The sequence below is a fragment of the Dipodomys spectabilis genome, unplaced genomic scaffold (assembly GCF_019054845.1).
Source record: "Dipodomys spectabilis isolate Male_0828 unplaced genomic scaffold, ASM1905484v1 ptg000421l, whole genome shotgun sequence".
NCBI lineage: Eukaryota > Metazoa > Chordata > Mammalia > Rodentia > Heteromyidae > Dipodomys > Dipodomys spectabilis.
In genome coordinates, this window is record NW_024871098.1 from 3,136,434 (window position 1) to 3,143,626 (window position 7,193).

Genomic DNA, 7,193 nt, shown 5'->3' on the forward strand with positions numbered 1-7,193 from the left:
ATATGAAATACGCAAACACCTACCGTACAGCACAGGAACTGAGCTCTTCAGGCTTGGTCTCTCAGAAATAAAATGTAACATTGACCCAAAGGTCAAAACACGGAGGTTTTATAGCAGCATTATTTCCTCTAGTAAAAAAAAAAATGGAAATCAATTCCGGATTTATTCAGGTGAATGGGAAATGAATTATGCTACATTCTCTAATACCAAAAGGCAACTCGAGTGAATGCAATACAATATTAAGGCATAGAACAACTGGGGGAAATCTACCATAGATTTAAGGCAATCCTAAAACTTATTTATTGCAGGATTTAGAAGTTGGAGAAAAAAAATGTGTTGGTTGCCAGGATGAAACAAGTTTGGGATGGGACAAAGAGAAGTTGTGGGTTTAATTTTAAAAGGGAAGCATGATACAGACTTATTTTTGGTAAAGAAATGTATCTGTAAATATGGTATATTCACATAGGGTTGATAAAATTATATTGAACTTAATATGTGCACAAAATAATTAAAACAACTGAAGTCTGCATAAGGTACTTGTGAAATATTAAGGTCCTACTTGTCTGTCATACTATAAATATTTAAGAAACTGGAAAAAGTATTCAAGGGATTTCTCTATGTTTTTCTATAACATCATAAATGTCTATCATAACCTTAATAATATTTAATGATATCTAGAAAACAGAAGTTAATATTGAATGTTTACATTGAAAAATAGTCTGGTTCCAAGCTTGAGATGAAACATACCTTGCTAATTAGAAGGCAGTTATTTAGAAGACTGATATCAGGGCCAGTTCTGAAAAAAAAATTGTGAGAAACTACAAAAACAAGAAAGGTAGATATAGTGTAATTCCCCTGTTATCTCACATTTGTGGTAGTCATAGGTAAGAGGTTATTTCTCAAAGGATGCTTGGCCAAAAACTAAGACCTCATCTGAAAAATAATCTAAAGTGGTCAGAACGTTAGCAACTTCAAGCATGAATAGTGCCAAAGGAAAAAAAAGAAGAAAACAGAAAAGGAACAGAAAGAATAGAAAAAGAAAACTGTTTCCTCTTCATTCTTGTAGTTTTATGTCTTTGGATACAAGAATTGAGAGTATTTTGGTTTTTTTTTTTTAGGATTCAGGCCTCTCTAATATGAAAGAATTTATTTCAAGTAATTATTTTATTATTACTGTTTATTAACTTATTATAAGGCTTTCTTGGAGATTTAACCCATGGCTTTATATACATTTATACGTCTATTCCTACAACTGAGCTGCACCCAAGCTCTCTTGTTTTGGAAATTGTTGATGAATTCTTCAATATATAGCTACTCTAATTTTCATCTTATCTTTTCTTTCCCAGTATTCCCACAACATATTTTAGTTTATGAGGTGAAAACTTTCCTCAATTTTATCTTCTAAACATAGAATTTTGCTTTTGAGATTACAGGGAAGTCAGTTGTTTTCATGACATCTACTAAAATTATATACAGAGATATGTATTTCTCATGTATGTTTGATTCTTAGAGTTCATGGCAATAAGCAATATTTTATATGGTCATATGCACATAAATATTGAGCCATTGTGATCCTCTCCAAAGAATAGTTTCCCTTGTTCTGGCCATGTGAATACTTAGAGTACTGTTAGTTCATCGTGTCCAAATGTAATTAGTTGTCTTTTACAATTATTGGATTAAAGTGTACATTTATGGAGATATTCTAGTTATTAGAAATGAGGAAAACCATGCAAGATATATTTAATTGTATCTGGTTTATTTCACTTAATATCATTTTTTCCCAGTCTTTCTATTTCCTCAAGAATGGGGTAAAGCCATTCTTTTCAATGGAAGCACAGAATTGCATCAATACAACAGAATTGAGGATCCAGAAATGAAACCACTCCTATAGGCACAAAATCTTTGATAAGGGACCCAGAAACACAGGATGGAAGATAGACAGCCTCTTCAAAATTTGTCCTGGTAGAATTGGCTGTACACAGAAAACGGAAGTTAGATCCTATATATATCCTTGCACTAGAAGCGATTCTAAATGGATCGAAGACCTTAATGTAAGACCAGATACATTGAGAATGTTACAGGAAGGGTTAGGGAAAAGACGAGGTCTCCTTGGCACACATCAGAACTTCCACAGATCACAAACCAAAACGAATCAATTTAAGTCTGGGTAAATGGGATTACATCAAACCAAATCCATCATTTATCAGACTCAAAGGCCCTGGAGAATAAAGAGATAATATAGCACAGATTTATTAGGGAGCAAAACTACAGATGAGAGCCTCATCCAATGGTAAATCCTTACTCCCTTTTCTAACTAGGTTATTTATAGTGGCTTGACACTTGTGGGGATTAGAAAGAAAACAACTAAAGCTAAGACATAGACAGCATATGAAATGAGTTATACCTGGAGGAAAGTAGGGATTAAGGCAGGGTGTGGGGGGGTCTAGTTCAATGTTTTGGCTTGCTACCAGCTAAGTAAGGTATACCTGCACAAGGGAAGGTGGGGGGGGGGGTTAAAGCAGAAGGGGTTATTAACAAAAGCTCTGGTCTGAAGCTTCAAAATTAGGATACCTGTCTATGTGAACCAAACAGCCTCTAAAATGAGGTTATTTATAAATTAACAAGCAAGATTTTAGATTTTTGCTGAGTGGGATGTTGCATAGTCACAGGCAATGTCTGCTAGGAAAGGTAATCTAATCTACTCTTTCACGAGTTACCCAGTAGCCAGGTTTCAACACAATGACTACAATGAGATTGTACAAATGAAACTGATTTTCCCTCTCATAAATCAAAGTTCTGTCAAATGATTTCTGTCTTCCAGATGTTTACACAACATTTCTCATGATCTTTTCTACTATTTTGTCTGCATTATTGATGTTCATAGTACATTTTGATTGTTGTGTTGTGTATATATGCCATTTGTAGGGCTTAAACTCAATGATTAGTGGTCTACCTTGAATTTTTTGCTCATGGCTGATGACACTCTATTCCTTGAGCCACATCACCTTCTCCTTCTTGCTGGATAATTGGAGATAACTTTTCACATTTTTGTCTGTTTAGACTGAAATTGAACCAAAATAGTCAAGCTTTAGAGGCCCGAGTTTCTAGGACTTTGCACATGAACAGCTAACAACAAGCTTTGCTTTACTGTTATTTTAATTAAGTGGTAGAAGAAAGTGGATGTATATTTGGGTTAAGTGTGCAATTTTCAAATACGTTTGAATCAAGTTGATATAAAGTAACTGTTATCAATTTTAATTCTTAAATTAATGAATATTACACATTCCCAAAGAAATATAATTGAAAACAAAAGGCACAATTGTTTTCCTAAAACAAGTAATGGAACCATGAATTTCTTCGACTTTATAATGCATGTTTTATCTAATTTTAATTAGCAGACTTCCATGAATAAAATAAATATATTAATTGAATACTACAAGAAGCAAAGTGATTATAGTTAAGAATAGGTATTTCATCACCACCAACAGACAAGGTTTTGAGGAGTCTCACTAAAAAGAAATGTTGCATACAGAAATTAAGGGATATGAGATAGCTTGATCATTACACAACATATAAAAGTATGGGATTACAACTCAATACTTCATAAATGTGTAAAAAAAATATGTAGCTGGTGCCAGTGGTTCCTTCTTGTAATCCTTGCTACTAAGGAGTCTGAGAGCTGAGAATCATGGTTCAAGCCAGCCTAGGCAGGAAAGTCCGTGAGACTCATAGCTCCAATGAGCCACCAGAAAACTGGCAGTGGATCAAGTGGTAGAGCACTAGCTTTGAGATGAAGAGCTGAGGGAGAGCCTCCAGGCCCAGATTTCAAGCCCCCATGAGTGATAAAAATTAAAGATAAACACACAAATAAACAAATATTTTGACGTAAATGTTAAAATAATATTTTAATTTTTTTAAATCCTTACTAGATATACTAGTTTATATAAATGTAAAGACGTGTTTTCTGGTTTTAGTTGTCATTGAATCAATTGGATAAATGACACTTTTCTCACATAATTCATATTTATATGTTTATATACTTATATGCCAAAAGTATAATTAATTGATAAGTAATAAGCAGTGCTGTTTTATGTATATCATACATGTGTACAAAGCCGGTGGCAACTTTTTCTTATTTTCAGAAACCATGATATGTAATGTCCCTGCAGTTGTATCAGGAAAAGACTGTAATTCCCTTAGTTTACTATACAAAATCTGCTGTAACAAATTTCTACAAGTTACGTGGCCTGTATAATCCATATTTATCATTTTAGAGTTCTAAAGGACAGAAATCTAAAAGATGTCTCACTAGATTTAAATCGAGCCACTGACATAGCTGAAATATTTTCAGGTGATTTTAGTGGAAAAGACTTTTACTTCCTGTTCTGCTTTCAAGAAACTTCAGAATCTGGGTTGTTGTCTTTTCCTTTATCTTCTAATTTAGCCTTTTTACATCTTTCTGATTATTCTTACCTAATCATGTCCCTTTCCAACTAGAGCTGGAACTGTTAAATACCCATTTGAGTATGCTTCCCTATCTGATAATTATTCAAATTTGTGTTCCTTGGATAATGAAAGGTCATTTTTTACAAAGACACACACAACACACACACACACACACACACACACACACACACACACACACACATGTATATATACTGCACATCTACATTTGAAGGATTAGATATTTGGGGATGATAGATATGTTGGGAAGGCATTTTGCTGCCTACAATGTGTGTAGCATTCTTTCTATTATAACCTGTTATTCTTTCATTAAATTTGAACAACATATTTCTTCAATGAAATAAAACTAGAACAAAAATTAGTGCCTGAAAGCAATTAATCCTGATTTAAATGTTGTCATGTACTAAAAACACAAAAGCCCAGAGAGCAGCTCCTGAAGCTGTCCTGGCACTATCAATTGTTACACATTCTGCTTCAAATCTTCTCTTTTCAAGAGCATTTGGCTGCTATTATTTTGGAATTATGGTTAATATTTATTTGACTGCTATTTTTAAATAGCAAGATTGGGTGGTGCCACCCAATCCTGGTTCTCTTTTTCTAACTTTTTTGTGTCTTATCTATTTCTGAAAGAAACACAACTATTTGAATGACCTTAACTGCTTATTGAAGAATAAGTGTGGAGAGGAAAAGAAGAAAAAGGATGTCTCTGTGTGTATGTTATGTTAAAAATGTACCTATAAAACTAGAAGTCAAGCAGTACTAAGGTGGAATGAACCTTACTTATTAACTATTTCCTGATTACTGGATTCACTTGCAAAAGAATACTTTCCTCTGTGTGGAAGCACTTAGTGGCATATTTGATTATATATTCAAGGATTACAAAGCTTCTTGATTTCCTGTAGGAGGGCCATACCACTATATCAAATAAGCTTCACATTAAAGCCAAAATGGTGCTGTCCCAGGGACAATGAGATGAACTAAATCGAGCTATAGCAGATTATCTTCTTTCAAATGGCTATGAAGAGGCATATTCGGTTTTTTAAAAGGAAGCTGAATTAGATATGAATGAAGAATTAGATACAAAGAGTGTTAGCCTTTTGAGAAAAAAATGGACATCTGTTATTATATTACAAAAAAAGGTTATGGAATTAGAATCAAATCTAAATGAAGCAACAGAAGTATTTATGTCAAGTGGTCCTCTTGGTCAGAAACGAGATCCAAAAGAATGGATTCCCCATCCACCAGAGAAATATGCATTGAGTGGTCACTGGAGTCATTTTCCATGCTGTGTTCAGTGTCATGGTCTCTGCTTCAGAGGATGGTATAATTATGGTGTGGGATTGTGAGACTGGAGATTCTGAATGAACTCTTAAGGGACATACAGATTCTTTACAGGATATTTCCTTTGACCACAGTGACAAGCTTCTGGCTTCCTGTTCTGCATATATGACCATTAAACTATGGGATTTTCAGGGATTTGAATGCATCAGAACCATGCATGGCCATGAACACAATGTCTCTTCAGTAGCCATCATGCCTAATGGAGATCATATAGTGTCTGCTTCACGGGATAAAACTATGAAAATGTGGGAAGTGCAAACTGGCTACTGTGTGAAGACATTTACAGGACACAGAGAATGGGTGGGTATGCTATGGCCAAATCAGGATGGCACTCTGATAGCTAGCTGTTTCAATGACCAGACTGGTCGTGTGTGGGTTGTAGCAACAAAGGAGTGCAAAGCAGAGCTCTGAGAACATGAGCATGTGGTGAAATGAATTTCCTAGACTCCAGAAAGTTCATATTCTTCCATCTCTGAAGCAACAGGATCTGAGACTAAAAAAAGTGGCAATCCTGGACCATTCTTCCTATCTGGATCCAGAGACAAAACTATTAAGATGTGGGATGTCAGTACTGGCATGTGCCTTATGACTCTTTGGGTCATGATAACTGGGTACGTGGAGTTCTGTTCCATTCTAGGGGAAATTTTATTTTGAGTTGTGCTGATGACAAGACCCTACATGTATGGGATTACAAGAATAAGCGATGGATGAAAACTCTCATTGCGCATCAACACTTTGTTACCTCTTGGATTTCCACAAGACGGCCTTCTATGTGGTGACTGGCAGTGTTGATCAAACAGTAAAGGTGTGGTAGTGCCATTGATTGAGTCTTATTTGGCCCCTCCTCCCTTTTCCCTCTGGATGCACTCTGAGGATACCATCGTCCCACATTGAGCTCTGTTTAAATAAATATTGTCCTTTCATGTAAAAAATGTACATATAACTAGTTATCTTAAAATAATCTATTTTTAATTATGCTTTGACAAAATTTAGCCTCTCAACAAGCAATGTTAATGCAGTCTTATTTCATGCCTGCCATAAGCACTCAACAAATTAGTATTTCTTTAAAAATTATTTTTAAAAAATTTTAAAAATTACGATTTATTTAAAGAACTTTTTTTAAAAATTAGCCAAGGCAAGTGGTTTATTAGATATTTATAGTCATGTTCAGACACTGTGATGGAAGCTAGACAGGGAAAAATAATCATGATTTTATTCTTCCTCGACACACTGATTTACTTCACCTATTTTTGAAAGAATGAAATTCTTGCTTTGAAGACTTTAGCTTGATATTTGCAATGTGTCATTCTTCCTTTATTAATAGGAGAATTTGGAGAAAGATGAAAATTCACACTAGAAAAAGCAGAAGAGGAAAAGACAAGGAAAAA

The 7,193-nt window shown here is 34.6% G+C and overlaps 1 pseudogene; it reads left to right on the forward strand.

Moving 5' to 3' along the window:
* Nucleotides 1-5,411: 5,411 nt before the first annotated feature.
* On the forward strand, nucleotides 5,412-6,619 carry LOC122097284 (annotated as a pseudogene).
* The last annotated feature ends 574 nt before the right edge of the window (nucleotides 6,620-7,193 follow it).